The following is a 15,441-nucleotide window of genomic DNA, read 5'->3' as shown; positions in this document are numbered from 1 at the left end:
ACACCACTGAGGTGAGCTGGAGTGCTTCTCCATTTACAGGCCTGTTTGTCATCTTGTTGTTTTTTTTTGTCTTTATTAAAAACACCATACTGTATCATATGCAAGAGTCTCCCTCCTCCAAGCCGTTTTAATGGCAGATGGAATAGCATCCTGGCATTCTCTTCGAACGCTGCCTAAGGAAATGAGTTTCCCTTCCACATTTTCCTCATATGCCTTCCTTACCTTTCTCATGCTTTGAAGACTGTTTCTGTGGGTTTAGACCACTGCATTACTCTTCACCTGTTTTCTAGATTAGCGATCCCAAACCTGTGGGCTGCAGACCACATGTGGTCCTTCAACTAATTGGAGGTGGGCCCTGAAGGACGCCTTCTCTCCCCCCCCCGGCCCTTTACAACACACTTCAGGTGTCATTGTCTCCCATCACTCCCAGATGGGACTGTCTTGTTGCAGAGAAACAAGCTCAGGGTTCCCATTGATTTGTCATTGTCATGAGTTAAAATTTTCATGAAAATAAAATGTTCCTTATGTTCATTGTTGTGGCGTGTCTGTATCTTATTTTGAAGGGATGTTTAAACATTACCATAGCGATCAAAGAGCGTTAGGGCAGTGGTTGAGAGTAAAGGAGTAAACTACCCCCCCCCCACCGGGCCTCAGTAAAAGGCGTTGAGTGGTCCCCGGTGAGTGGTCCCCAGCGTTGAGTGGTCCCTGGTGATAAAAAGGTTGGGGACCACTGGTCTAGATCACCTTTATTGCCCATCATACATCCCTGAGGGACCGCCTATCGCCCTATGCCCCCCGCAGGGCCTTACGCTCTGCGGGTGAAAATTTGCTGATCATTCCCATCCCTAGGGAAGCGCGCCTAGCCTCAACCAGGGCCAGGGCCTTTTCGGGCCTGGCCCCTACCTGATGGAACGAGCTCCCAGTTGAGCTGCAGGCCCTGCGGGATCTTTCAGCATTCTGCAGGGCCTGTAAGACGGAGCTCTTCCACCAGGTCTATGGTCGAGGCTGGGGTTGGCGAGGTAGATGGGCACCCCCCCCCTCGGGTTTTGAATACTACATCATCAGACCTCCTTCTCCATCCTGCTAGTATTGGGGGTCGGAAGTGGGTAATCCACCACAAGCCGGCCAGGGAGTGGCGGGGAAAAAAATCGAAAAATAATAATAATTAAAAAATAATAATCATAAAAAGAACTGTGTAACTGAATACCTGACAGTTTGTGCTGTTATGGCAACTGGTGGCTTTGCAAATGTAATTACGATGTAAGACAAACTTGTCATCATTTAAATGCAACTACCCAAACTCTACCATTGAACAATGTACTTGATTTAGACCTTGATTTAAAAAGTCGTCTGGAGGTAAAATTGTGTTGTTGTGTATGGCTCTACCTTCCAAGAGCCTTTTAAGAAACTGTAAATGCAGTCTCAGTTCCACTCATGTTGCCTCCTTAATATTCTTCATCTTTCTAAAGGCAAGGGAAATCACTATTATCAAAGACACATTACCATTGTTTGAACTCTCAGCTCAATGAAGTTCTGCCACTACAGCTCTGTAAAGAAATCCAACCCATATAAGGAATCAGAAGGAATTTGAAAAATCTCCACTGAGATTAGAAACACTACGTAAAGCCGTAATTATTTTATAAGAAATAGGAATCTGCAAAACGACACATTTGACAAAGATTAACGGCTGAGGCCTGGTTGAGATCACATGCAGTTCAGTTTGTCTTGATTTATCTCAGAGGCACAATAAATCATGTAACAAGTGTTAAATCCTGTATCTCAACCAACCTCACATTAAGACAACACAGTGTACAAGGCCATAGAGGTCTATTTTTGGATTATTTACTGCAGAAACAATTTAAACGAAACCTTTGGATTCTGCATGACAAAAAATACTTCTAAACCCAAATGTTCAAATCCAAATCCAGAACTCATGTTCAGATCCAAATCCAATGGAGTTTCCATTGGATATAATAGAGGGATGGGGCACCCTCTTCAGGAGCCCCTAGATATGGACCCCGTGGACCAATCATTTTGAAATTTGGAAGGGAGTCAGGGAAATTTGGAGGGGAGTCAGGGAAGAGCCTCCTGGAGCTATCCTGAAAGTTTGGAGGCTGTACCTCAAACCCGCCCCCTCAGTCCGCGGGATAGGAGGGAATGCCTACATTCCCATTATATTCTATGGCACCATTGAATTCCATGGGCGCCAAAGTGGCCAAGTCCTTTGATAAAAAAGCAAATTAATATTGTTCCTGATTTTGCGGGGAAGGGGGGGACTTTCGAGAGGCATGCTTTGTTGAATAAAATATTATTTTATTTCTGGCATCACCTACATGTGTCCACCTATTCATTGCTCTAGGAAGTTCGCCAGTTTTAAAAAGTAATTCTCATCCATAAGAACAAGGGAGAGGGAGGCGGGAGCGAAGGCGGGACTCTGCAGATGACTTTAGCATGTTTGAGCCTCCATACTTTCCTTCTGCTGGTTGCCTGCTGGTTGCTCTCCATAAGCTAGCACTTTTTAGGTTGGTAAATCCACCTTATGCAATTCCTAAAGAAGCACTTTAAAATGGAGGATGTCAGCTGTATGTGGGCAATGTCATGTGAAGGGGCCAGAATATTCAGCTTCCATTTGACTAGCACGATGCTACATTTAAAGGGTGTGGGAAATCCCCAGTTTTCTGACTGAGGGGAACAGTATAGAAGAGCTGCTTGGTACAGGCTGAAATTAGTAAATTTCAGTTCAAGAGTTCAGTGGAAGTGAAACTTTATTTTTTATAATTCAGTTTCCTCAATGTTTTGTTTATATTACACATAAAAGCTTAAAGGACAATTAAAGGAAGCTGGGCTACCCTGTCTTACGGAATGAGAAAGAGGACATGAGGCATGAGATGGTCTCTCTGTAGATTTCAATAGAGGTAAGTAATTTTGTGATTCAAGTTTCAATGTGTACCTATAAAGATGGAGTTATGCTAGCAAACAAAGATGGAGGGAGGAAAGAGATGAACATTATACTTGGCCATATATCCTGGGAGAAAGCTGAGTCCTAACAGATATGTCAATTCTTTAGGAGCTTTTTTGATTGCCTGAGCAAATAGGCCTGGTGTACTGTTGCTTAAAATGAGTGCTGGGGATAACGTTTTCAATAAGTAAAAATGGGAGGTAACAAGTAGAAAAAAATAGTACCTCAGGAAACAGAAACTAGGAAGCATGACTGGCTAGGTAATATAAATGGCTGATACTGAGATTTAAGAAATAATGAACCAATTCTGGAATTCTAACTGACTTTTTTTGTTCCAGAGGTCTCATAATTTCTAAATTTATGAAATGGATAGAATATTTAAAACTGTAGAACATTTGGCTAAATTTTCACTTAACGGTTAATTGGGTCCAGATATTTATCATAATAAACACTAACATGAAGAGAGGAGGAGGAAGCATGGGGGTGGAGGCAAAGGAGGCAGCTGAGCATAAAAGGGGGTGGAGGAAGTGCCAGGGGTCAGATGCAGGAGAGCAGATGACTGATGGAGGAGGAAGAGAGAGCGAAGGAGTGAGTGAGTGTGTGTGAGAGAGAAAGGCAGAGAAAACTAAGAGTGAGTACAGGAGCAGAAGAGGAAGAAAGCGACATTGGAGAGTGACGTAGAAGAGCTGGGAAGAAACAGCAGCCCAAAGAGGACATCTGGGATGGGTGCTACACCCTGGAAGGATCCCAAAGGCCTTCACAACTGAACTGATGATTTGTGGATTTCATGATTAAAAAAAAAAGATAATTGAAACAGGAGAGCTTTTCCTGCAGCTATACAGTAAGTTTGAATTTTACGTTTGTCTTGTTTTTCTTTTTCCATCTTGTACTAGTTTTTGTTAAATTTTATCTGTTTTCCTTTAAAAAATGCTTTAATAAAATTATCTTTTAAAAAAAGCAGAATTAACATTCTCCTGGCTGCTAAAATTAAAACAGAAAACATGAGAAAAAGAAGCTTTGATTTTATGTAGAAGTACAGATGGACTTAATAGAGTATGGATTAATTAATCTGCTTGTTTATTATTTATTTATTCATGTATTACATGGTTATACAGTCCTCCCTTGCAGCTCAGGGCGGTTCACAGGGAACATGAAAGCAATAGGACATATACAACATGAATTTAGTAACTGCATCAGTCAATAACAACAGTTCTTGTTTTACTTTTTGTAACAATAACTATTTTCCAAAATATATTCTGGTGGGTAGCTGTGTTGGTCTGCAGGAAATGAACAAAGTTTGAGTCCAGTGGCACCTTTAAGAAGATCAATAAAGTTCAATTCTGGATATAAGCTTTTGTGTGCGTGCATGCATGCTTCTTCAGATACATATGTAAAATGTTTGGATAACTGGGAAAACATGGTATAGAAATATTGAATATATATTCAACTGTCTTGAAAACGCATCAGATTTTGGTGTTCCCAAACCTCAAATCCTCAAACCCAGATGACCCACCCCCTGAAACCAACTTGTCCTGTTCAGACTGTTCTGTTTCATTCCTCCCTGCTTAGAAGTGGAGAGAAGCAAAATGGCCGACTAAAATGGCTTCCAGGAGCAGAAGCTGTCTCCACAATCTGAGTGGAGGTAGAGTTCACACTGGACTTCAACCCCGAAACTTCAAGAGATTTCAGCCCGTGGGTTCCCTTCCCATCCCAATCCTTGGAGGGGGGGAAAGGAAACCAAGGTGCTAGAATCTACTGTAAACTTTTTAGGCTCACAGTAGGCACATCCTGATGATGCAATAGACATACCCAGTCCCAGCACAAATCGCTGAACCCAGACTCAAGCTTGTGGAGGATTATGCTACTGAAATCGCATGTGGCTCACGAGCCACAACTTGGCCAATTTTCATGGGGTTTGGGGTTCTTGTATGGAATCAAGCTCATCCCTATCTGCTACCTCTCATGAAATGAATGGGAATGGCACCTGCAAAATTCCAATCCAATAAAACTTGCACAAGAAAATGGCAACAATGGTTTATCCCTATAGTTAACAGCTAGAACAATGAATTCTGGTTAAGAAAAATCATCACAATGTTTCTCATTGATGAGAAGCAATTCCCAGGATTATTGCATCCTTCTTCTTGGTCTTTCTTCTTAACTAGCTTCTTTCATTTCTACAGCCTAGTTGCTTTCTATCAGTATTTCTATGTCTCTCCTTTTTTCTTCTGACTTACTTTTCCATATCAAATTCATTATAAATGGGTAAAATTCAAACTTTTCATTCCCTGGGCTTTCTTAATATTTCTTTTGTTCTGTCCTACCAGGCCCCTATCTTGCATCTCTTAGTCTGCCCTCTCTTACCTTGCCTTTAACATAGGACCTCCTGTTCTTTGTCTAATCATCAGTCTTTTTCACCAGCTTACTATGTCTCATTCCCCCAATGTCTCATGCCTTAAAGATTAAAAAAAAAACAATTCAACAGCTGGAGACTGAAAATCAGTGCAAAGTAAAAGGAGTGAAAACAATAACTAGTTGAAAATACATTTAATGTCCACACACGATTAGGCAGCTTGCTTGTTTTCCAGTTTCCTCAAAACCAATCCCATTATTTGCAAGAGTACATGTTTTATTTCATCACATGCAAGGCATTATACTGCTGTGAAAACTGCAAATCTGCACAACAGTATACAATAACTTTCATTTTATGGAACCCATAATATAACAAACCTATGAACTGTGCTCATAAAAACTACAGGTTCAGTAAATGTTAGCAGTTTAGCCCCATTAATAAAATCTTCATGGGAATAAACAAGACTATGCTAGAAGTGAGTTTTATAATTGAAGAGCACTCTGTTTTCAAAAACTACCAAGCAGACTATGCAATGACTCAAGCTATTTCAATTGGCCTAACCAAGTACCAGATTAAAAGAATAAATAGGATTAAGACAAACCCAGAATTAGTGTTGTTGTGCATCTCAACATGATGCATCAGTTCTGGCTGGACATTAGGAAATACATTTCAAATTACTTTTGGATTAACCTATGGTTCTTACACTATCCATTATTGAAAAAGTGAAGTTGCACTCTGTATTCAACATTCCTTGTGAATATTTAGGATAGAGAAAGATGCCTATGTGGGTTTTATTAAAATAGGAGCTACAATGCAACAAATACTTGTTTATATTTCTGGGAGGATGCAAAGAGTGTCACCTATACAGGGTGCCAAAATGGAAACCTACCATAAAGAAAAAAAATTCAAAATAACATTCGATTCAAATCTTTTAATTTAAAACCATTTTTCATGATCCAAATTTTCAGGATACTGTCACTCCAGAATTGAAGAATGATAACAGAAGCAAATTTCATCTCCAAGTATTACCTTAATGGTCATCAGATCAAAACATATTTTACTTCATATCTCCTAAATCAGCATTTAGCCTACTGGACTGCTGAAATTTACCATTCCTTTAAGACAAAACATACTGGACACAAATGTATGTAGGAGCATGGTATGTAAATTCAGGACAGGACAACTGGGAGTATAGCCACAATTCTCATGCTAACCATTCCTCTGTTCCATGTTCCACACTTCCCTTTTCTCCACGTTTAGCTTTAAAGGCTACTGTGACACAAAAACACAGTATAGCACAAGGCAACTGATAGCCTTTCCTAATGTAGAGTTCAAGGAAATCAAAGCTGCAAAAAAATCTTCTGTTCCATAGCTTCTGAGACCAAACAGCAATGTTGAGTTCTGAACAAATGGTCTCCTGGTTACATTATTCTTAGGGTAAACACAGCCAAGAGGAGCCAGCAATTCCTGTGTGGTTAAACTTCACTTTACTCCAGAAGAATAGGACACTGTTTTTGTCCTTTCCCAAAACTACAGCATTATTGTTTGTTCCTTTTAAAACTCTGCAAAATCCCTGACTCCTTTAAACCACAAAGTTTATTCCTCAACTAGCTGAATAGTTTTAAGTGTATGATTTCTAGTTTCCCCCAAACAGAAAATAACATTGCACTGGACTCCCTCGCTTTTGGGGGGCTACTCATACTATATAATGTTTGCATTATCTTAGTCACTCATATTTCTTTGCTTGTTTATCTGAGTGGTTTTGTGTTTCATCCAAGATACTTGAATAACTAAAATTATAAAGCTGTGAATACTGTTTTCATGACATTTCAATTGCATGGGAGAGAAGCACCCAAGGTTCAGATGACCATGAGTCTTTTTCAACAAAGCCAGAGATTCTGCCTCTAGGTTCATCATATTGGTCTCCCCTATTTTGTGTTCAGTAGTGATCTACATCAAAAGTAATAAAAGGAAATATCCCATACAGACAAGGGAATTTAGTTCAAGGTTAAAGTATGACTGAATGATCAAGTGATTATCAGTTGTTAAAGCTCGGTTCTTCACTCTTAACATATACTGTCTGGTATCAACAAGGACTTTTCCAGATTACATAAAAATCCTGCTAAAACATCTTAAAGGAGATGTGCCAGCTGAATGTGGAAAATAATGTTGTAAGGTCTGGCTTGTTGGTTTAAGTCAAAGAGACGAGTACACGGTGCTCAAAGCTAAAGAATACAAGAATAAAACATAGCAAAAAGGTGAGGAAATGGTGGTATGGTCATGCAGGAGAGATCCTGCTTATGTTTGACATGCTTGTGGAAGATTTAAGTGGCTAAACAAGCAAAGGGGCAACACTTAGATACAAGTATATCTGTGTACCCAGTGTATCTGAGAGACTGCCTCCCTGCCTATACCCCCAAAAGAGTCTTACGCTCCACCACCTCCAACTGGCTGCGGATTCCTGGCCCCAGAGAAGCGCGTCGGACCCCAACAAGGGCCAGAGGCTTCTCGGTCCTAGCCCCCACCTGGTTGAATGAGCTCCCTGTTCTGCAGGGCCTGCAAGAGGGAGCTCCTCCACCAGGCATTTGCTTGAGGCCGACTGACTCAGAACACCTGCTGGTCCCCCCAGACGCCCGCCCATGACTCTCCGAATGTTACTGCTAATTGTTATCTGTAAACCGCTCTGCAGGAGCGGTAAGAATAAAGCCCTAAGGGCTTAGTGGGCAGAGAAAGGGGCAAGGTGAGTCCGTGATAAAAACTCTAAAGGGGCCAATCCCGATTGGCCCCTCCGCCGGTCAGTCTAGCTCCTCTGCCCACAGATTCTATTCAGAGCCTGTCTGTCGGGAGGCACGCAGCTCCTCCCGACCCTTCCACTCCTCCTCTCGCCTCCGCTGCCCGTGTGCATAGCTGTCTGCCGCCCAAAACGCTCCCCCCCAAAAAACCCTCCCCCCCAGCCACCTCCACCGTATCCTGCCTGCCACTGCCTCAACTCGCTGCCCAAATACCATGCTGCCTGGTCCATTCTGTGTCCGTTCACCCTTCCCCATCCACAGACACGTGGAGGGATGGGGGGGCTGGGACGCACTGCCACACACAGACGCCAACCAAACACCGGCAACACAGGAAGGAAGGATTACACAATCGTGAGACGGGGGAGGGGCACTCAGAGGCAGAGGCAGACTGCCAGACACAGACAACGAGAGCACACAGGAACGAAGGATCATATGAAGGAGAAGGGGGGGAGATCGAGGCAGACATACACTCCAAGACACAGATGGTGACAGCACACAGGGAACGCTGGAAGGATCACGTGAAGGAGAAGGGGGGGGGGGAGATTGAGGCAGACACAGACTCCAAGACACAGACTGTGACAGCACACAGGGAACACTGGAAGGAAGGATCATATGAAGGAGAATGGGGGGAAATCGAAGCAGACACAGACTCCAAGACACAAACGGTGACAGCTCACAGGGAACGCTGGAAGGAAGGATCACGTGAAGGAGAGGGGGGGGGGAGATCGAGGCAGACACAGACGCAGCACACAGGGACAGCCTACAGCCCAGCCACCAACACTACTCTCAAATCTACACTTTCTAGTGCCCGTTGTATTTACACATACAACGGGCTTTAAATCTAGTTTATATTATAAATGTGGTTTTGTAATCTTTTGATGCTTTATTGAAAGTTGTTTTGATGTTATAGTCTGTATAATGTTCCATGTAAGTTATTTAATGTTCAGTGTAAACCACCCAGAGCGGCAAAGAAATGGGTGGTATAGAAATCTAAATAAATAAATAAATTAAATAAAGCAATCTGTCATGTGTGAAACATGCAAAGTCAAGAATGTTCCTCACCCAAGGAATATCACCAGTAGTAAATAGAAAACCTCTATAGTTGCACCATTCAACTTCCCCGGGATTTCATGCTTTTTCCAGAGCATGTCACAGGCAGAAAAAGCAGAGTTACCAGTAGCCAGCCATAAAAAGGGAAGAGGCACCATTGCCTGTCATGCATAATCACAGAGGCACTGAACTAACAGGAAAAAACAACAAAGTGTGGCTAGCAGAAGTAATGCTAATTTTGATCTTGTTCAATAGAAGCTGTGCCCAGCTGTGACTCTTTTTTTTGGGGGGGGGGGCTCCCAGTTAGGAGCCTATTCCCGATTCCTCGGGTTAAGTGACTTGCTGATGGGATATACACTTTGGGACAGGGGTGATGGTTTTCCTGCACTATACTGTAGCTCTACATTACAGCTCTGGATCTTGTTGGGCCTCACTTAAACTTAGCTCAGCGTCCCTGATTCCTTCCTCACAGACACTGTTGTTATTCAAATAAACCAGAGTTTCATGCCATGATGGGAATGGGGGAACTGTAACAGCTGCAAAGGAACTGTAGTTGGCTGGAATAAGGGGAGCTGAACAAAATTTAAGGTAATCTTGGGGCATGAATGGCCTGTTATGCATGGGCCATAATGCCCGCATTGGCGGCAGCAGCACTTTGGGGAAAATCCCCAATAATGCTTGCTGCCACCGCCAGTGTGGGCGCCTCCCAGCCCAGGGCTATGGAAGGCCCGCGTTAAGCAAACACGGGATCTTCCATAGCTTCCTGGGTAAGCCGGGGGTGCGGTGGGCCGGCACTGTGCATAATCGCCAGCACCAGGCTTGTCGGCCCGCCCAGCCTCAACCCGCAGTGTCCCTTAAGGGACACTGCACACCCCTGTGGGCTCCGTGGAGCCCGGAACTAGCAGGGGCGACCCCCTGGCCTCACCAGTGTGTGTGCAGGGGGCCTGGCACAGCAGCAGCGCGGGGAAGGTGTCAATGTGCATAAAAGGTCTATGGCAGAGATACTGCCATTTGGGATTTGGGACTGCACCATTACCTGAATCCTGTTAGGTGACCTGGCTGCTGTCTCTCACATTAGGATACAGGGCCCACAGGTCAGTAAGCTTCTTCCACAAAAGAACAGGAGTCCAGTGGCAGCTTGGAAGCCAACAAATTGTACTTTAGCATAAGCTTTTGTGAGTGAATTCCTCTTTTATTTTGATGCTACAGGCTAACAGCTAAGTATATGAAATGGTCTTATATCTTCTATAGAACTAGTAAATGTATATTTTCTGAAAGAAATGGCAGTATGTGGACTGTGGAAGTAATGTTGCTTCTTACAAGTTTTGTTCAGTTTCATTCATTATATCTGCCAAAGATTATACAAAATAATAATGTTTGATAAACCTATTATGCTTTCAATAAAACGGCATTACACTGAAAAAGTCGCCCTATGTCCCCCGCAGGATATTACATTCTGCAGGCGCTAATTTATTGCCTCGAGCAGGGCCAGGGCCTTTTCGGTCCTGGCCCCAAACTGGAGGAACGAGCTCCCAGAGGAGCTGCGGGCCCTGCGGGAGCTTCCATCTTTCCACAGGGCCTGTAAAACAGAACTCTTTCGCCAGGTGGTTGATTGAAGTTGGGCAGCAAGGGAAATCTGGACCCCCTTATGGGATTGGAGTAGCAGTAGTAAATGCCAATAGCGCCCTCTTTCTCCCTCCCTTCCAGTACAGTTTTGGGGTGGGTTGTACTTAGTTACTGTTTTTACTGCCACATCTTTGTATTATGTTTTATTGTGTATGGGGATTTTTATTGGGATTTTTAACATTGTAACTCTCCTCAAGCCTTTGGGGAGAGGCGAGTAATATATTTATAATAATACTAATACTAATACTAATACTAATACTAATACTAATACTAATACTAATACTAATACTAATACTAATAATAATAATAATAATAATAATAATAATAATAATAATAATAATAATAATAATAATAATAATAATAATAGAGATTTATAGATGTCCTTTTAGTAACTGGAATTTTCAGATACTTGATTTTTTTCATTCTATAGAATCACTTTCCAAAAGGCAAATTTAGTTGAGCTCCAACTATTTTGTAGGTCTAGTTCTGGCAAACCAAACTTACTTCTGTGAAGAAAGATTCTGGTGGGCAGCTGTATTGGTCTTCAAGAGCAGAATAAAGTTTGAGTCCAGTGGCACCTTTAATACCAACAAAGTTTTATTCAAGATAGAAGCTTTTCTGTGCGTGCACTTGAATAAATCTTGATTAGTCTTAAAGGTGCCACTGGACTCAAACTTTGTTCCATCCCTTACCACTGTCATTCAAACACTTCACGGCACTAAACAATGACACAAATTAATGTTGTTATTTTTTACAGGAAAGTAGTGACCATCTATAAAACATATTTATAAAAACAGAGGATGCAGAGAAAGCAGAAAGGCTTAGCGTCTATTTTACATCTGTTTTTTCCCACAGGTCAAAGGATTTAGGCACATCTAGAGATGGCAGTAGCCAAGGGATAGTATCTGGGTGGCAGTAAAGTTTTTGATAAGATTCCCCATGATGTTCTGATGAATAAGTTGAAGGACTGCAATCTGGATTTTCAGATAGTTAGGTAGATAGGGAATTGGTTAGAGAACCGCACTCAAAGAGTTGTTGTCAATGGTGTTTCATCAGACTGGAGAGAGGTGAGTAGCGGGGTACCTCAGGGCTCGGTCCGGTACTTTTTAACATATTTATTAATGATCTAGATTAGGGGGTGGAAGGACTACTCACCAAGTTTGCAGATGACACCAAATTGGGAGGATTGGCAAATACTCCAGAAGATAGAGACAGAGTTCAGCGAGATCTGAACACAATGGAAAAATGGGCAAATGAGAACAAGATGCAATTTAATAAAGATAAGTGTAAAGTTCTGCATCTGGGTCAGAAAAATGAAAAGCATGCCTACTGGATGGGGGATACGCTTTTATGTGTGTGAACGAGACCTTGGGGTATTTGTGGATTGTAAACTAAACATGAGCAGGCAGTGTGATGCAGCAGTAAAAAAGGCAAATGCCATTTTGGGCTGTATCAACAGGGGCATCACATCAAAATCACAAGATGTCATAGTCCCACTGTATATGGCACTGGACAGACCGCACCTGGAGTACTGTGTGCAGTTCTGGATACCTCACTTCAAGAAGGACGTAGATAAAATTGAAAGAGTACAGAGGAGAGTGACAAGGATGATCTGGAGCCAAGCAACCTACCCCTATGAAGATAGGTTGAGGGACTTGGGAATGTTCAGCCTGGAGAAAAGAAGGTTGAGAAGGGGACATGATAGCCCTCTTTAAGTATTTGAAAGGTTGTCATTTGGAGGAGGGCAGGATGCTGTTCCCATTGGCTGCAGAGGAAAGGACACGCAGTAATGGGTTTAAACTACAAGTACAACGATCTCGGCTAGATATCAGCAAAAAAAAATTCACAGTCAGAGTAGTTCAGCAGTGGAATAGGCTGCCTAAGGAGGTGATGAGCTCCCCCTCACCGGCAGTCTTCAAGCAAAGGTTGGATACACACTTTTCTTGGATGCTTTAGGCTGATCCTGCATTGAGCAGGGGGTTGGACTAGATGGCCTGTATGGCCCCTTCCAACTCTATGATTCTGTGATTCTGTGACTCTGTCCAGCTTCATTTGCCCATACAAATCTCTGTAATTCTACATAACATTTCAATCACCTTATTTCCCTGACTGTATTTTTCATATATCCACATGTTTTTTTTCAGGTACTTAAAGAGTTTTGACATTTTACTAGACTATAAAAATTAGAAACCAAACATTAACATATGCATTATATATCCTCTAAAGAGAATGCACGCACCATTGCTTTTAGAATAAATCTAACAGAGCTTTCATAGAATAATGGGGGGAGACGACTCACTGATTCAGAGGAATTTAACACAAACAAAAACTGCATAAATTGGATGACAAGAGGGGACATCTCATGTTGCAGTGATAGAGTGCAATTTGCAATCATCTGTGGCAGAAAATCTGGTTTAGGCTAAATTCAGAAACATGGAAAGCTATGATCATAGCTTATGCCGTAATTTCAGCACCTAAACTACAAAGCAAGCCTCCAGTCAGAACTGTTTGACTAATGTGTACTCTGCTGAATACTCCCATCTGCAATGTATTGTATTTGTTTTATTTATACCCCCCACCATTCTCCCCACAAACCCTGGGATAAAATCCCGGGAGATGTTAGACTGAGAGCATACAACTGGCCCAAAGTCACCAACCAACCTTCCAGAACCAAATGGGGATTTTAACTTGGGCATTCCAGATCCTAGCCGGACACTTTAACTTTTAAATGACACTGGCTCATTAGCCCATGGCTTGGATCCAGTAATGCACAAATAGAGAAAGAAATCTACTTAACACAGGTCCACTGGCAGAGAGGATTGTGCAAGGTCTTGTGCAAGATCCTGGCTTACCACATGGTCAGCCTTTACCTGTTTCCAATTGGAATGCATTTAGGGGTATGTCTTGTGATATCCAGGCTATCATTATGCTCTTTATACTGTCCAGTGCACAGTGGGGCTCTGGAAAGAGCTAGTCATTAAAGAAACTCCAGGGCTTTATTTAATAACCTCAAGGAGGGTAGCAATCTCTTTTGTCTCCCAGAATCCCCTTAATACCTGTAATGCATTTTGAGTATACAGACATGTGCTTCTCTTTAAACTACAAGTTTTTGTTACTCTGTCCTGCAGTTAACTCTACAAAATGCTGTTAACTGGGGAACAAAGTTTGAGTGCAGTGGCACTTTTAACACCAACGGAGTTTTATTTGAGGTATATTCTTTCATGTGCAGGCATTAAATATGTCTGGACACAAAAGCTTATACCTTGAACAAAACTCAATTGGTCTTAAAGGTGCCACTGGACCCAAACTATGTTCTGCTACTTCAGACCAACACCACAATCCACCAGAATCTTGCTATTGACTATGATTTCGCAATTCAAACCACTACTCCAAGCCAAAGCTTATACAAGCCATAATTTCCAGTTCTTATATCAGCTGGGCTGGATTCAGACTAAACTCGCAATTTCTGCTGATTCCCCCTTCTTGTGCAGACCCCCCCCACACACACACACACATACCCCTCATGACATTTCTCAGGGTTCTTTATAACTGAGAAGAAGTATTTTGTGAAGACCTGCAGGCTGCAGTGGTGGTGACAGTGAGGCAGAAGATTTTCCTTCAGCCTTTGGATCATTTAGTCTGGATCCACCCATTGCATCTCATTCCAAACACCACACCAAGTCACAAGCCTTCCCAACCATGGTAAGGCATGACACCTTATCATTTGGCCATCAAAAATCTCAGTAATCTTACCCAGGGTTTATCCCTCATGATGGATTATTTGACACTTGCATTAGATGGCTTAAGAGGAATGTATACTTCTAAAATCTTTATACTATGAGCCACTCACGGTCTCATTCTGAAATCAGCTAAACCTTTACCTGAGAGCTAGTTTGGTGTAGTGGTTAGGAGTGCGAACTTCTAATCTGGCATGCCAGGTTTGATTCTGCTCTCCCCCACATGCAACCAGCTGGGTGACCTTGGGCTCGCCACGACACTGATAAAACTGTTCTGACCGGGCAGTGATATCAGGGCTCTCTCAGCCTCACCCACTCCACAGGGTGTCTGTAGTGGGGAGAGGAATGGGAAGGTGACTATAAGCTGCCGCCGCCGCCACTCCTCCTCCTCCTTCTTCTTTGGATCAAGCCCATGTGGAGGCTAAACAGATCTTTTTTCAAATTTGGGACATTTCCCAGGTTTGTAGAGAAATATGAAATTCTGTAAAAATACACAGGGGTGTTTAAAGGTAAAGGTAAAGGTATCCCCTGTGCAAGCACTGAGTCATGTCTGACCCTTGGGGTGACGCCCTCTAGCGTTTTCATGGCAGACTCAATACGGGGTGGTTTGCCAGTGCCTTCCCCAGTCATTACCGTTTACCCCCCAGCAGCAAGCTGGGTACTCATTTTACCGACCTCGGAAGGATGGAAGGCTGAGTCAACCTTGAGCCGGCTGCTGGGATTGAACTCCCAGCCTCATGGGCAAAGCTGTCAGACGGCTGCCTTACCACTCTGCGCCACAAGAGGCTCTACAGGGGTGTTTAAATCCCCAGAAATGTAAAGTGGCACAGCCCGTGAGTCTACATTCACCAGCAGCTGCACCAGTCCCAGCCTTGGCACAGGATAGCAGCAGCCAACCTGGGCCCAGATGCAGTCTGGGGATCTCTG

General features: G+C 42.8%; 1 protein-coding gene across 7 annotated transcripts in view; it reads right to left on the bottom strand.

The window, feature by feature from the left end:
• Nucleotides 1-15,441, bottom strand: part of QTGAL (queuosine-tRNA galactosyltransferase) — a 267,594-nt gene that overhangs the window by 93,501 nt on the left and 158,652 nt on the right. The gene's annotated exons all lie outside the window — the stretch shown is intronic.

Source organism: Paroedura picta, chromosome 3, assembly GCF_049243985.1.
Source record: "Paroedura picta isolate Pp20150507F chromosome 3, Ppicta_v3.0, whole genome shotgun sequence".
In the NCBI taxonomy this organism is placed as follows: domain Eukaryota; kingdom Metazoa; phylum Chordata; class Lepidosauria; order Squamata; family Gekkonidae; genus Paroedura; species Paroedura picta.
The sequence above is the reverse complement of the archived record's forward strand: the minus strand, read 5'-3'. Positions and strand labels throughout refer to the sequence as shown.